We start from the raw sequence: 16,447 nt of genomic DNA, 5'->3' as shown, positions 1-16,447 counted from the left end.
ATCAGTTTATTTATCTATGAGATGGATATAATAATATTTATCTTAAAGCTAGGCATGGTGGCACATGCCTGTAATCCTAGCATTCGGGAGGCTGAGGCAGGATTGTTGCAAGTTCAAGACCAGCCTGGGCTACAAAGTGGGCTCAAGACCATCCTGAACTGCATAATGAGATCATGTCTCAAAAAGATACAATAATAATAATAATAATATCTTACAGTTGTGGTATTGGAAGCTCTATCCCTTGTCCTGTTCCCTGATGGGGCAGAATTTGGAGTTAAGTCTCAGGAAGGCAGAAAAGATGGAGGAAAATGCCAGTTCACCCTGAACTGGCAAATGAAAGTCAGTTAAGTCATTCTCTATATTTAGATCAGCAATCCAGAGTGGTCACAACAGTCCCTCCCACCCGTGCAGCACTTTACAATTTATAAATCTGTTGCAACACCAGCCTCCCAGCTCATTCTCATCACTCCCCGTCCTGTGTTGGCTGGACCGAAAAGGGTTTAGAAAGGGGAAGTACTTCCGGGTCATGCAGGGTTGGATCTCAGGCCTCTAACTCCTGGCACATCATCCTTTATCAGTGTGGCCTTTTGGAGCCCATGAGAGATACAGGTTGCGTTTGGCCAGGAGCAAGGATTAGTCAGTTTATCCTTGCCAAGGACCAGGGTAGGCCTTGGCACATCAGGGTTCCAGGCTCTGTCAGTTTAGCCTGGCTCCCTCCATTGCACCTATAGCTCTTGCCCCCCACCTCCATCAGCTCAACACTGCTCCCTGTCTTAGAGCCTTGGGCAGGGTGTTGGTCATTTCACTTTGCACTGACATCCCCTTCAATAAAGTGAGAGTCTGCTGAGCTCGCTTCTAACACTCTTTTGGACCTGACAGTCTGGGCTTTCTGGATGTTTTCTGCAGAATACTGGCCCCATTTTTACGGTATATCCCCCAACCATTTCAGCTGATGGCCAAACACAGAAAGTCTAGGTTTCCCTCTTCCTTTGGGGACTCCTCCTACCTATGGTGGCCAAATGAGTCCTACCTACTCTTGGTCCTTTCCTACTAAGTCTCCGCCCCACCCTGACCTTCTCCTGGGTAACAATGACTATTATCTGGGTACTACTAGACATGGCCCCCAAAGACCAGGTTTCACAAAAAGGACTTTCTGGTCAAATCCAAATTGGGCATGGAGCTCACGGCACTTGAGCTCAGTGGGGTTATCCGTGGGAAGCCAGGCTCAGCTGCGGAATGATGTCTGCCCTAGGGCCTCTTAGGGTGCAATATTTCTCCCCTGCACCTGAACTCTACCCAGAGCCAGATTGGAGGGGACAGTCTGAAAACAAGTGGAAAACACTCTCTTCTAACTGCCCTTCCTTCCAGCAAAAATGAAACAGACACAGTGCTAGACCATTTGATTGCATTATTTCCATTTAGGGGGTGGCATATATCCCTGTTCCTCTCTGGGTGTGTGAGCATCTTGGGCTGGACCTGGCCAGTTCTGGGACTGGTGATCAGTCAGTGTTGTCCACGGAAGGTGGAGCAAGAAGGTTGCAGTAAATATTAAGCAGAGGCTTGGCTGCTGTGTCCCCAGCAGATGCGTGCATACACCCCTCTCGCCCAGAGAGATGCTGGGTCCACCAGCCTGGACAGGGGCTTCATCCGGGAAGAACAGGCTGCTACCGAAGCAGAAGCTTAGTGAAGCCAGGGACCCTGAGTGGGGTGAATTCTCAGCTTTGAAGGACAAGAACCATAAAGTGCCCAGGAAACTTTAATATGGAGAAAAGAGACCCAGGCAAAGTGTCTGCTGTTTATCCCACTAATACCTCTTGAAAAGTGATCTCTCTGTAATGCCAAAGTTCCTGAGATGAGGCTTAGCATGACCACTTGGGGGTGAGGGGAATCCCTCAACTCCAGGAATGTAACAACAGAAAATAATTAAGGTCTAATAAGGTCAGTGTTCCACCTTAACACCTTTTCAATTCCAGTTAAAACCTCTACTAATTTGCCAAGAAAAACCAGCCTCACTTGGGTCTTATTATTTGAATCACGTCCTGTCTCTTAATTTAAACGAGAGACTCACATAAGGATTTTTTTTTTTTTTTTTAAATTACAATGCCAACTTTCTTCCAGTTGATTACGGTATATGACTCTCTGTTGGAAGGCCATTATTTTTTGCTATGATTTACAAAGCATTTAAAGCGAAATCAATGTAATAAATATTGAAGTATTGTAATAGATAATTCCATATATTTAACTGGAGACACAGCACAGCCCTGGCTTGGGCAGTCAGGAGGACAGCAGGGAGCGGATGGTGTAGGGAGCCACCTGCTATCCATTCTAAGGGTGACACCTCCTCTTCCTCTTTCCTTCTACATTCACTCATCCAGGATTCCCTGACCACCCCCACCAAGGTCCTGGACACTGAACTCGGACTGTGAAGAGTTGTGGGGCGCCTAACACTCAGCCTGTTGGGGCCATGGATTGTTCCGAGAAATTTCCCTGCAGCAGCCAGCTAGTCAGTAGTGGAGGCCTCCTTGGACAGGCAGCCACCTGAGGGAAAGGTCTGTGTGAGGGGACAAGTCAGGAAAGGCTGTCGCTGGCCTTTCTGCCTTCCATTTCTACCTCCTTCCTCCCCTCCTGAACACTTTCCTTCCCTCTCCTCTGCTCTCCTTTTATTCTGTCTTTTTCCTCACTGGGCTGAGCTGTCTCCAGGCCTCTCTGTTCCAGCCAGCACGCGTGGGCCTCTGAGCTGGCCAAGCTCAGCTCTGGACAACAGCCCACATTCACAGCTACGAAAGCCCATGCCGCAGGGAGAGAAGGCCTAGCCTCCACCTCCCCTCTTGGGGTGACCTTCTACTCACCCCCAAGTACAGGCCCGTGTCTGTAGTGCAGATCAAGGTTTCCCCAGGAGGCTTGCTGGGGGGCAGGAGTATGATTCCAAGCTGCCTTCTCAAAACGATTCAGGTGTGGATTCCTTCCCTCGTGCATTATGACCCCCGTTGCCCCTTCCTCCTGGCCTCAGAATCATTGCACGTGGGTCACCGCACATCAAGTCCAAACTGGGTTCCACTGGGGTTCCACTCCAAGTTTCTGGCTTAATTCACAAACTCATGCCTACCAGTGAGGGAGGCACATATGGGCCACCGGTCCATAGAGTGACTCCAATAACCCACCTCTGGCACAGGCATTGTGCTTGTCTGCAGAGCCAGGCAAGTGCCAAAGGCTTTGAGGACAGTGCACTGCAGGCTTATGATGGTTTGAAGTAGTGCGCATGTGCACATTTAGCAGTTCCTGGAGGAGAAAGATGTATTGTCCCCCATCTTCCCACCCCAAGCCTGAACCCAAGCCCCAAGTCCCTAACTCTGAGCAGATCCCACCATAAATCCCAGGAGGGGAAACACAGAGGGAAAGGGAACAAGAAAAGAGATTTACAGCAAACTTGCTTCCTGACACCTCTTTGGCCTGTCCCATAAAATAATGATATCACCAGATAAATCACAAAGCGTCTCAGGGGAACTTACCCTTGTCTTTGCAGGGTCTTGGCGTGGGGGAGCCAGAGATGGTTAGAGGGATCCACCCAGCTATGTTCTCCCTGCCAACACCAGATCCCCCGATCTCAGCTCTAACCCTGGTGTATGGTGGTAGGCAGTAGGGAGGAAGAGCATTAGCTATTATCACCTAAAAAAATATGCCATGAGAAATTCAGCATGTGCTTGGAGCAAATCACAGTTCAAATGCATCCTGTGTAACAGTGAACAAGTTACTTCACTTCTTTGGACCTTGGTTTACTTCTCTGTAAGTGGAGGGCATTAGGATATCCTCCTGACAGGATGCATGCGCATGAGAAGAGCGTACTGCCTCAGGGTATGGTAGCTCTCCCGACACAAATGTTTTCTCTTAGCTAGGGTACAGAGCCCTGGGGGAGTGTTCTCAGGAGAAGGAACCACTGAAGGCTGAGCCCTCCACCAAAAGACACCACCCTGCTCCTTTGATCTCTGGCTGCTCTCTCAGCCTTTGCCTACGAGGGTAGGAAAGCCATAACTGTGACCCGGGATCTTTTCTTCTCCAGGCCTTGGTTTCCCATCTATATACTAAAGACATGGAAAATACTTGAGCTTTAGGGCCCAGCCCATCATAATGTAAGATCCAACAAAAAGACCAACTTCCAACAGTGACCAGAGGGAGCGGGCCCAACCACCCCAAGCAGAAGGGCCCTGTGGTCACTACCTGGGTAGCCTTTGACAGGCTCTGTGGGATCCTCCTAAGCACCCAGAGGGAGGGTCATGTGCCCAGAGGTGAGAGCTGAGCCAGTGAGGCTCAGTGCAGCCTTATTTGTCCCACCTGAGATGCCCAGCGTCCCATCTGCAGGTGTGGCCCCTCCTTCCCCCAAACCCCCACCAGTCCTGTCTCCCCCGCCCCATCCCATTTGGCTGTTAAGGATGACCTGCTCCTAGCTGTTTGTTTGCTTTTTGCAGGGATGGAACCCAGGACCTCACACATGTTGACAAGTACTATGTCACTAAATTATATCCATGGCCTTTTTTTTTTTTTTTAAATTGTTTATTATAAAACAAGGTCTTGCTGAGTTGCACAGCCTGGTCCCCCAACTTGTGATCCTCCTGCCTCAGCTTCCCCAGTAGCTGGGATCACAGGCATGCATCACAGTGCTCAGCTGTTTTTGTTTTTGTTTTTTCCCAGTGCTAGAAATGGAACCCAGGGCCTGGCCATGCTAGATAAATGCTCCACCCCAACCCCACCCTTCATGTATCCTCTTCTCCATCTTCTTGTTCTCGGTGTCTTCCTCTCCTCAACTTCCTTCTCCATTTCCTCCCTTGTCCTCTTTCACTGCCTGCTTTTCTGCTTTATTTCTTCCTTCCTCTTCTCCCCTTCATCATTTCTTCCTTTTTCATCTTCCTCCTAGTGCTTCTGCCTGTTCCTTCCCCCTCCATTTTCCTCTCTCTCAGGGAGACCGAGGCAGCCCTATCCTGAGCCTGCATGTGCATGGTGGGTGAGGGCTGGTACCAAGGGCCACGCTCTGGCCTGAGCCCCTTTGGTGTCTCCAGCCGCAGGAGGATCAGGAGTTCACCCGCAGGGCAGCTGTCAGCGCTCAGTGGATGGATGAGTGAAAGTGGAGGGGGTAGGGGAGGCAAAGGTGCTGGGGAGGGAGTCATCTTTAAATAAAAAGGAAAGGAGCATGGTGGATGAAATAATGGAGCTATTTAATAAGATGCCTCACCCTGGGCATCTCCGCCACGGATGGGCTGCCATCTCAGCCCTCCTACCCACGGCCCTCCAATTTTGAGGCCTGTCCCTATTTGTTTCTCTCCTCCTTTGGGCAGACCAGAGAGCAGAAGATCCTCTCAACTCCCCAGACCCCCGCCCCAGCCTTCTCCATCTCCCACTGAGGGGCAGCTGGGACCGGGACCCCAGGCAACCTGCTCACAGAGTGATGTCTGGGCAGATTAGTGCCCCAAAGCTGGCAGGCCTATTAGGAAGCCTTTGTGGGGGAGGGGGTTGGGGGAGGAGAAGGGGATTTTCCATTCTCTGAGCAACTGGATTACACAGGCAGGGGATCAGGGAAGAACTCTCCCCTTAAGCTGCCTCTTCACCGCCCGGCCTTGGCCTGGCTCTCAGCTGCTCACACTCTCAGCCAGGATCTTAGCAAACCTTGGCTTGCCAGCTTTTGAGGTATCTTTTTGTGATCTGAGTCAAGTCTGGGGCTATATTCCAGCCTCATCTCCCCTTACCAACCCCTCCAGCTGTTACACCCATGAGGTGCTCAGGGCCAACCACTTTGCCACCACCTCCACCAACCTTCAGCTCCCACAAAGACCCTGGGGATGGAGACAGACCTGGAAGATGTGGCTCAGGAGGTGAAGTCACTGATTTATTACACAGCAGGTGAAAGACACCCAGGGTGTTTCCTGACTAAGGGTGGATCTAGGAGAGCATGTTCTCTACGGGATTGGGTCTATGCCAGGGACTCAATACAGCTCAAGACTGCTGTCTTCCCTGACAAGGAGACTTACTCCTGAGGTTGCCTTAACCCAACACAGAGGGAAGAGAACCATCTTCCAATTTGGCCCCTCAGGCTGTGGTAGGCCCAGCCATAGTGGATGGTAGAAAAGAGAGGAAATGAGATGAGATTATGAACCCAAAGTCTTTAAGTCTAATCCTAGCCTTACTGCTGACTTTCTGGGTGACCTTGGGCAAACCATCTTCCCTTTCTGAGCTTCATCTTCCTTTTCTGCAAGATGATAACAAAAACTTCTCTTTCCCAATTGTTTCAAAGATTGGTACAAGGTAATGAGAAAGTAGTAAGTGTGAGATTCAATATACACTAGCTGCTCAATAAATGCTGAAGGAAGCAGAATCCTTTACTCAGGAGAATGCTCATTCCCTAGAAAAAGAGGCTCTACAGGCAGCCAGGCAATTGGTCCTTCCCACCAGGAAGGCAAATCCATCATGTTCAGCAACTATTGGCCTCCCCCACCTAGTGTAAGGTTATTGGGGGGTCATGCCCTCACACTCTGCATCTACTTTCTAGAAAGAGTCCCCACACAAGAGGCCCAAGCCTCCTACCCTAGCCCCCTGTGGCCCCTTGAGGCCATATAGTAGTCATTTCTGGCTTTCCTGATGCCCTATGTTCCTTCTAGTCGGAAAATTTCTATGATCCTATGACCCCTAAAAGCCCTGTCCTGCTAATGGTTTTATGATCTTCCCTCTCTTTGCCCTTCTTACCCCCAACCCCCTTTCAGTAGGTTCTAGTCAAAATAAACAGCATTTATGACCAGAGCAAGATTCAAGGTCCACACTGCAAACAAATGTGAGCCCTTTGAAGGTGCCTGGGGAATCCATCACGTCCTGGGGTGTGATACTCCCCAGGCCCAGGGGAGGTGAGCCCTGGGAAGGGGCTCAAGCCTAGGAGGCTGGGCTCTGGATCTGGATTTAGAATCCAAGGAATCTGTGCTATCTCTGGGACTCCCTCCTCAGCACCCGGCCCTGCAGAGGAGGAGGAAGGAAGGGAGAGAGGGACCCCGCATGGTTTGAGATGGCCTTGTGCCCCGTAACTTCTCCCACCCTGTGTGCAGGCTCCCTTGGAGGCCAACGCCAGACTTGATGTGTTGTCAGGGAAGGAGGCGATAAAGTGAAAGAGGAGAAAAAAATAAAAAGGCAAACCAAGAAACCAGCAATAAGCAGAAATAGACAAGAAGGCGAAAGCCCAAACCGACAGGAGTCTCAGGCCCAGACATTAATCTAGTTGGAGGAGTAACATTTACAATATAGCAACTTTCCTAAGAAAGCTGGTCAGACCGCCTTGGCAAGCTGACTCGTGGCAGAGACGGAGACAGTGGGAGAGAGAACCAGTTTCTTTTGGAGGACCTGAAAATCAGCTTGAATCAGTGGTAACACTAGGTGGAAAGCGAGAGCCCTCCCATTGGGGCAAACACCTCCCACCCCACCCCCAAGAATGGCGAGGCCCTCACCCCACTTAACCATGCTCAAGTGGAGAAGAGGCCCTGTGGGCACAGCCAGGGTTATCTCTGATGGCTCCTCTGGCAGGTGTGACCACAGAGCGGGTTTGTTTTCAAGAGGGACGGGCTCTGCCTGGGAACTGTGGTTGGAAAATATTAATGTGGGATTCCCAAAGGCCCAAGTCTGAGAGCAGCTTTCTAGGACATGAGGCTCAGTGCTTTCTTCAGCCTCCACTAGAGGTTCAGGAACTGGGCCATGGGCCTGGGAGCTGGTGTGCTCTGACTCAGAGGCTGGAAGAAAGAGAGAACTTTTCTCCTGGGACCTGTACCTTCTCATTTACCCAGCTAAAAATAGTATGCTATCCAACAGGTTGGGTGAGGAGCCAGATAGGAAATATGTGCAGTAGCTATCACATTTATCAGGTACCCACTTATAGCATTGCATATGTGGCATGTAATTAATGTTGGATGAGTGAGTCAGAGAGATAGAAGATTGGAAAGGAAACAAAGGAACAGAGTTGGGCCTGAAGAATGTAAGCATTTTTTTTTTTCCGGGATAATTTACTCAAAAGGGTTGTGTTTCTAAACTGAAAGAATCATTTTAATTACTTTTTTTTTTTCAGCACTAGGAAATGAATACAGGAAGCTCTGAGTTACATCCCCAGTCCCTTTTGTATTTTGAGACAGAGTCTTGCTAAGTTGCTCAGGCTGGTCTCAAACTTGTGCCTCAGCCTCCTGAGTAGCTAGGGTTACAGGCATGAGCCACCATGCTGGAGTTTTCAGTGGTTTCTTATGATCTTCCAGGGAATTTAGAACTTTCAGTTGAGGGTCCTGGGGTAAGAGATGGGATTTATATTTAAAAGGTCTTATAGGACAGAGTTTTAGAGGTGAAAGAGCCTTGGAGATCAGTTCAGTCCAGTGGGTCTTGATTTTGGTTGAACATAAAATCACCTGGGAGCTCTTTTAAAAATAAGATGCTGGACGGTTCCCAGTACCTGAGAAAAACCAAAAAACCAAAAAAAAAAAGAAAAAAAAAAAAATAAGATGCTGGAGACTCACATCCACAGATGCTGGGCTAATTGATCTGGGGTCTAGGCATGTGTTTCTTAGAAGCTCCCCAGATGATTCTACTGTGCTAGGGAGTTCCACCTGTGTAGGCCAATATTCCACTTTACAGATATGGAAACTGAGGCTCAGAAAGAACATGACCTAGGCTCAGGTAGCTAACTAGTAGCAGGACAGGCCCAGGGGAGCTGATCAGGCATCTTGACCCATATATATCTCTGTGATATGTTTCTGAGACGAGCAAATAAAAGGCTGAGACCTTTGTTGGAGGCATCTCTGTCTGGAGAGACCAGCTACCCGACTCCCTCTCCCGCCTCTGCACTTTCATATTCTCCCGTCAGAGGCCAGGCCGGCTGGCATTGCTCCTCCACGCTTCCCATCCTGAAGATCTCCAGTCTTACGTGAGGCAAACACACAGAAGTCATCTGCCAGGTCTGGTGCCTCCAGGAGTAACAGGCAGCTCACATTCCTTGGCCCGACAGAGTGGATGTGAGGGTGCAAATGTACTGACATAGATACCCATAGACATATAGGCACCTGTGCAGACGATTCTGCACTGAGACACACATCCTTCTTTATAGGCACATCAGAACGTGACAGTGAGATACTTATACTTGTACACATAAAGATCCTTGCACGAATGACATCATGTTGATAGCAGCAGTGTAGGAATATGTATGGGAAAATATGTGTAAATGTACAAAAGACTCGCAAAAAGGCCAAAAGGGTACAAAAAAGGTCTGTACATATGTCTGGAATTGTGTACAAGTTCATATGGTTGAATTTGCATTTATAAACCTACATTTACATTTACCAGTGAAAGCATGTATATGACGATATGTTTGGGGTCGGCAGTCTGTGTGCATAGCACATATAGGTTTGTGTGAGAGAAAAAGGTTTCTGCTGTTTTTATCATACTTCTCCTAAGTAATCATTAGGAAATGTGTGTGTCGGAAAACAGTATCATTCATGCTTAAATATGTCTCAGCATATATAAATGAAACATGATATTGTGCCAACTGAGATGCCGTACGTTAACATTATTTATCATTGATAGAATTAAATAACCCATGCAAAGCCCTGGTAGCATTTCTTACCGTTTTATTTCACACTATTTTGACCAAAGCAGCATTTGGCAAATGCATGTATACACTGCAGATTACAACAAATCCATAATTTGTAAGATATAATATACAATACACAAGAAGTATAACAGAAGAGCATCACCTAAAAAATTCCAGCTGTTTCCATCTTTCTTTGGGGTTGCCTTATTGCCCCTCCTCCCCTAAACCTGATTAAAACCCATCCCTTCACACTTCCCTAGGCGGTCTCAGCATTTGTAGTAAGAAGAGATAAAGTGAAGGGTGAGGATTTGGGGTAGGGGAAGAGATAAGACCAAGACCTGATCTCTGGAATGTGTCTACTCCTCCCAGTCTGTCAGAGGCAGACCCAAGCTCCAGCATGTGCTAAAACAGGGTAACCAAAGGAAGCATTTTTATAGGTTCTGCGGACCCTCAGGTTGACTGACAAAGTTATTCACTCAGAAGGAGGAAAGGGAAAACTGCACTTATCAATTGAGTGGTAAATTCTTCCTGATGAGATTCACAGAAAAACCTCCCTACCTCTCTTATTTAAGGAGAAGGTATATCCTTCCTGGAGCCCGAGTGAGAAAATCTCGCACCCAGGCACAGGCCTGACAGCTCACCTTCCAGAACAGGTGCCAGCTCGAGGACTAGAGTGCAATGCCGGCTCCATGATGAATGGCCTGAGGGAAAGGAAAACTGGAGCTGGGGCAGCTGTGTCTCCATCTGTAAAGTCAAACTGGGAAATGAGCAAGAAGATGGTAGAACAGAATAAAGCTGGAAAATGCTTCCTCACCGGACACCAGGCAATAAAAAGAAACTGAATGTAGTCCACAGAAATGATGAATAAGTGTCACCTGCAGGTCTTTCAAACTTGCCAAAGACTTCTTCATCTCCTGAGTCAGGGCCAGGATCCCACATGTAACCTCGATGCTCTACTCTCTAGCATCTATTGTTACCATCCCTAGCTTCCTTTTGGCAAGCTAGAGATGAGGAGCTCCTCCCTCTGCCTGCACTCCTGAGGTTGATGTTTCCCTTGCTACCTTTGAGAAAGGTAGATATACACCGCGAGCTATAGGAGGCCAGTGTAGATATACACCGCGAGATATAGGAGGCCAAGTCTGATTTGAACAGCAACTGGATTCAACCAAACCCCGTTCCCCAAGCTCTCTGCTCCTCAAATCCTCTTCCTCCATCAATAAAACAGTCATCAGGACTATCTTTTCAGACAGTTTAGGCCCTGGCAGGTTAGAGGGCAGCTGAATGCCAGGTGTGTCGTCTTCTCTCCTCTGAAATTCGACACTGGCTCTCCAGAGTCCGGTGCCATGGCTGTTTCCTAAGTGAATAGAGAAAAAAATAGAGAAGAAAGTTTCCTAATGTTTGGATTCAGAGTAAGAACAGTGGAAGCAGCCAGCAGTGTGTGTGCACTCCCCAACACACACACACACACACACACACACACACACACACGCCCTGTCCACACAGACAAGATCATGAATCATCTATACCGCGGGACATTTTAGCGTTCAGTACTATTCTCAAAGGCCCAAGGTTTTCAGCCAAATCCCAGGTCTGTGCACAAGGACACTGCATAAATCCCTCCCCTTATGAAAGACCGGTCAGAACAGATGGGACCACACTTAAGTAAACTGTACAGCCCTCCCTTCACCCAGTTCAGAAAGAGCAGCAGGGGGCTGGCCCTACCAGCTAAGAGCAGGAAGCAAGCCAGGGCGCCAGAAGCTGTTAATTCTGAGGCTCTCATGTTCACATCTCCAACTTATCTCTCTGAGGGGAAGTGTCCCTTTGACCACACAATCCTCCTTCCTCTCCCTGAGGGAAAGTCAGATCTTGCAGTCAGACTGGAGAAGGCTGCTTGCCGAATAAGCGGTGGCCAGGGGTGAGAAATCAAACAGGCCCACGGGAGAGCTGGCACCCGGAGGAGGTGACAGGCAAGGGCTCCCACCCAGTTTATTTACAGGCTAAGTCTAGGGTAGTAACTGCACAAGCAACTCCACTTTTTGATAACCTGTCTCATCAATATTTATTCAAAGAAAAATGTTTTAAAAGAAGAAAGGACCATGGCAGAGGTAGTAGCCATCACTTGGATTTCCTTTACCCTGTCCATCCGGCACCTGCTGCAGCAGAGGCTAACATCTATACAGTCTATACCACACCAACTCCCACCGCAGCCTCCGCTCCTCTCCCCAGGTATGTCAGGAAGACACAAGGCAGGTGGACAGAGGGAGAGAGAGACAGACTTGGGCACCCCAGGTGCTCACCAAGAAATGCATGGACTGTGAAATTACACCAGGGCTGGACAACTTACCACCACACTAGAACCCTTGGGGTACTGAAATAATTAACTTGCTAATCAGCTACACCTTGCTTTCTCCTTTCTTCCCGGGGGTGGGGGGGAGGGACAATTGCAAATCGCCTTCCCATCAGGTTCTTATGTCAGTCACTTGGAGACAAATGATGCTTTTGAAGAAATACATCCTCTGCCGCCACATAGCCCAAAAACGGGTCAGAAGGAGTCAGGCCTCTTCATTCTCCCCATCCCTTCCCACCAGACCTCTAGGGGCACAAGGAGACAGAATGTTCCTAGGGATGCATGGTTTTTTCCATCCACAACACAGAGCTTTTCCATCTCCGCTAAGCTTTCTCGCTCTCGGCCCTCTTTAGCCTGCTTGCTGGCACTAAACATCCAAGATCTACGTGGAGAAAAGAGGATTGATTAGAATCGTAATAATAATCCCTGGCAACCATCCGGCTTTAGCGTTTACACAGTGTTTTCACACATTATCTTACTCGGTCAGAGGAGCTCGGAGCTGGAAGGGGCCTCAGCAATCATTTAACCCATTCTCCTTGTGTTACGGATGGGGAAACTGAGGCCCGGAGAGGTTAAATAGCCCCAAAGTTCAGGAACAGTGTAGCAAGGTCCCCCTGCATATTGTCTAGGGATCCTATGTTGCCTGAGATTTTCTAAAATGAGGGAAAAATGATGATAATTTTTTGCTTCATGGTAGACATCAAAAAATGAAGAGAGTAGGACATAGGATGAATGAAGTTTACTCCTATAAGAACTGGCGTGGGAGGTTGAACTGAGGGGAGTCATTAAGTCTAAGTCCTGAACAGGACACGTTAATTAACATCTCTGTCCCTATGTCCCCTTCACTTCCCCAGGTTTAAAAATATGAACCTTGTGTACTCTGGGACCTGAGGTTAATTTGGGGGCAGGTCAGGGTGGGGGATTTTTGTTAGATTCAAATCTGGCACCTACACTCAAGGGTTTGCAGCATAATGGGTTGGCCTGTGCATGTGTGTGTCCACGCACGACATTAGATTTAGCGGTGAAAAACAGTCATCTTGATCCTTTCACAGATCAGGGATTTGCAAATTAATAGCTCTTTCCCCTCAAGGCTCTGAGGAGGTTAAAAATGATTTCTAGAGAAGGAGAGGAACAGAGGGTAGAAAAATATAAAGCAGGGAAAGGGATAAAACAGACATGACACTGCCAAGAACATACTTCCCTGTGAAAGGGGTGTGTGAGTGTGTGTGGGGGGGGGCTGTAGGTCTCTGCATTTCCATGGGGCTGTCTGCCCCCATTGCCCAAGCCTGTTGGAAGGTAAGCGGTTCCTTTGTGTGTTCGTTTATTACTAAGCCCAACTCTTTTCCCTCTAAAACTCCTTCTTCTCCCTGTTGAGCTGACCATGCTTGTGGATTTATGAAGAGAGATGTTTTAGCAGAAATCCCCCAGAGTGTCCCATCAGCCCTAAATCCCAGCCCCGCTCACCCCCCCAAGACCCCATGACACACAGCATGCCAACACGGCTTCCTCTTGCCTATGCATTAGCCATCCATTGTGGCAACCTGACATCTCTCACACATAAAACCGTAAGAGAGAAATAAAATATCTGTCTCTTGGCGAAAATAAAGCTTTGCCTCCCTCCTGATGTATAGGATATAAAATAAAGCCACGGCTCCAATAGTGGCTTTTCCTTATGCCGGAGTTGCCTTTGCACACACGGAGACAATGAAGATGGATGGTTTGGGACGAGGCCCAGCCTCCTGGGGCCGCCTTCACCCTCTTTTATTATAGCCGCTCCCCCCACCTTGCCTTTTTCTTTCTTCTTCACTTTCTTTCCTTTCTGGTTTGGATTTGCCTTTTATATGCCCTTCTCTTTCTTTCCCCTGGAACTTTATTCCTCTTGTTCACTTTCTTCCTAAAGCATACCGGAGACCGCGAGAAGGGAGCCAAGTTCCTCACCTTCTCCAACGTGCCTGCCGCCTCTTCTGGCCTCCCCCTTCTCCCTACCCCAACTCTCTCTGGACCTCCAGGCTCTAGGACTAATTTTGCTGTTTCTTTTGGGGATTAGCCTTGGTCAAATGTACAAATGTGCCCATGGGATAGTGAAGAATGTGTTTAGTGGGGGCAGGGGTGGATTTTTTTCCTAGGAAGCTGCCTTTCCCCTCCACCCACCCTTTCCTCTCCCTGGGCTGGGTGGTTTACAGATCTCAGCAACTATTTATTTAGCCTCTGAAGAGGCCAACAGAGCAAAGCTACCACCTTGTAGGGGTGAGAGTTGACATTCACCTCCCACACCCGAGCCTCAAAGCTACATTACCAGATTGTGGCCTTGGGCCCCTTCCGCCATCTCAGCTATCAAGGGGCTCATCCAAAGGCAACAACCTCCCCGTCTGTCCCCCACAGTCCTGAGAACCGAGGGTATCGTGGGGTAGCCTGAGGGGTCCTCTCCACACTCACACGGGGAGACCAGAACTGTGCCCCGCTCGCTCACACAAGCACAGACATGTCCACCTTCTTGCTCTCTCCACGCTTGATGCCTTTCCCACGGGGCACAGTTTCCACACTTTCGCTCCGTTGTTCCTGGATGTGTCACTTTCGCCAGATGGAAACTGCTCCTCTCTGTACTTCCGTCTCCCAATCCGTGTCCCAGCCAGAGTGCATTTTTGTCCTGATGTCTCTCCCGGTGTTTGCCCTGAGACCATTCCTCTTCCTGCTGTCTTTCTGTCTGCACTGAGGGCTGTTTCCCAACCCATCCCAAACCTTCCATGCTCTATTGGGGAGTGTAAGAGGCATCCCAGCTTCCACAAGAGTAAGCAGTGACTCGAACAAGGGGTAGTTCAGGGACTGGGCGCCTAGGGCAGCAATGGGGGAGGAAGAACTGTGGTACTGCTGAAGCAGACGCCCAGCAGAGAGGCAGTGGGGGGCTTTCAGCCCCTCAGATTGAGCTGTCAAGTGGAGGCTAAAGCAGGGCTCAGTGTGTGTGTGGCCAGGTCAGCCTCATCTGAAGAGGCCTTTATTAATGCTGCCCCAACCTGGAAGGGCAAGGCAGCAACGTCTATTGAGCGCTACCCACCCCCCCAAAAAAAAGGAGGAACAAGAAAAAGGACTTAAAGCTGCCAAATCCAGAAGAATTCCATCTCAGTCCCAAAAGCTGTTAGCTTTGGGGTGATTCTCTGTCCTTCTCTCTCTCTTTTCTCACTTGATATCTCTGCAGATATCGGCAGTGACCACTGCCATTAGGTAAGGGGAGAGAGTCAATTAGTGAGAGGATTAATTACTCCCAGGCATGAGCCCCGTTTGTCTTCCTTACCGGGTGTGAGTGTGTGCTCAGACAGAGGAACATGGGCAAGCACCCAAATACACATTGTTGTCACGCTGTCTTAGACGTTTTATTTATTTGTTGGATTCCTGCCCAGAACTGCTCACACGCTTTTCCACGGGAGCTGAGTCTCCCACCAAACACGCTGCCTCCTCTTCTCCCGCGCCTGTCACACACGCATATACCCTTCGGTCCTGGCAGAAGCCCCCCCTGGGAGCCCCACAGTCCTCTTCTCACTGCCTTTTTTGTTGCTGGGTGTCTTCCTGGGTCTCTTTTCTGTTTGTTTGACTGCACTCCTCCATGTATTTCTCCGGACGCATCTTTACTCCCTTTAGACCTGTGTGCTTTTCCACATTTCTTCTTTTCTCAGATTTCCTATCCTTATTCTGTTTTTCCTTCTCTCCTCACTTCTGTCTCTTTTCCCCGGTGCACCCTCTCCCTTCAAGACTACTCACATCCTGTCCTTGCTCTTCGGCACTGTAGACCAAGCTCAGGGCACCACTTGCCCGTCCCCACCCCCAGGGTCCTTCCAGCCTTCCTGGGAAGCCAGTGTGCTTTACCCAGTCCTGCTGTGACACCTGGCCTGCTGCTGCCCTTTCTCAGCCTCAATTTCCCTCCACCATGACCAAGGCTCAGTTGGAAATTGTAGCCAGAGGCGAAGCATACATCCCACCAGAGCAGGGAGCCCCCCGACCCTGCAACTTCTCACCTTAATAGTGCGCTGATCTTAGGCAAGCCTCCTAACTTGGGTTTCCTGTCCAGGAAAGTGAAAATAATACCCATAAACTCCCCCACCTCCGACCCCCTTGTTATGCAGTTCAGCGGAGATAGTGATGTAATAGTAAAGTAGCGAATAGATCTTTTTGTGAGAGAGTGATGGGGTGAGATTAAGGCAGCCTGAGTCAGGAGAGAGAAAGGAAGGATGAAAGAGGTCAGGCATCAGAACCAAAAGACTCCAGCCTAACAGTTCTCTGCATTGCATAAGCCATGTCTTCATGGGTCTGTGCAGTTTGCAAGGCCTCCAGACGGGCAGGGTCCAGATGTGCACTGGTGTAGTTCCTTCCTTCCTCCCTCCAGATGATTTGGTAAATCCAGCTTCTATAGTTCCGCATAGGGCAACCACCTACCACCAGGGTATCCCCAAGGGTCTACTTTCATGGCCTCATAGTCCATTTCTGGGGGCAATGGCTGGACAAGAGCATGAATAGAA

The sequence above is a fragment of the Chinchilla lanigera genome, unplaced genomic scaffold, assembly GCF_000276665.1.
Source record: "Chinchilla lanigera isolate Chin_1 unplaced genomic scaffold, ChiLan1.0 scaffold00050, whole genome shotgun sequence".
NCBI classification, from domain to species: domain Eukaryota; kingdom Metazoa; phylum Chordata; class Mammalia; order Rodentia; family Chinchillidae; genus Chinchilla; species Chinchilla lanigera.
This window is presented reverse-complemented; position numbering follows the sequence as displayed.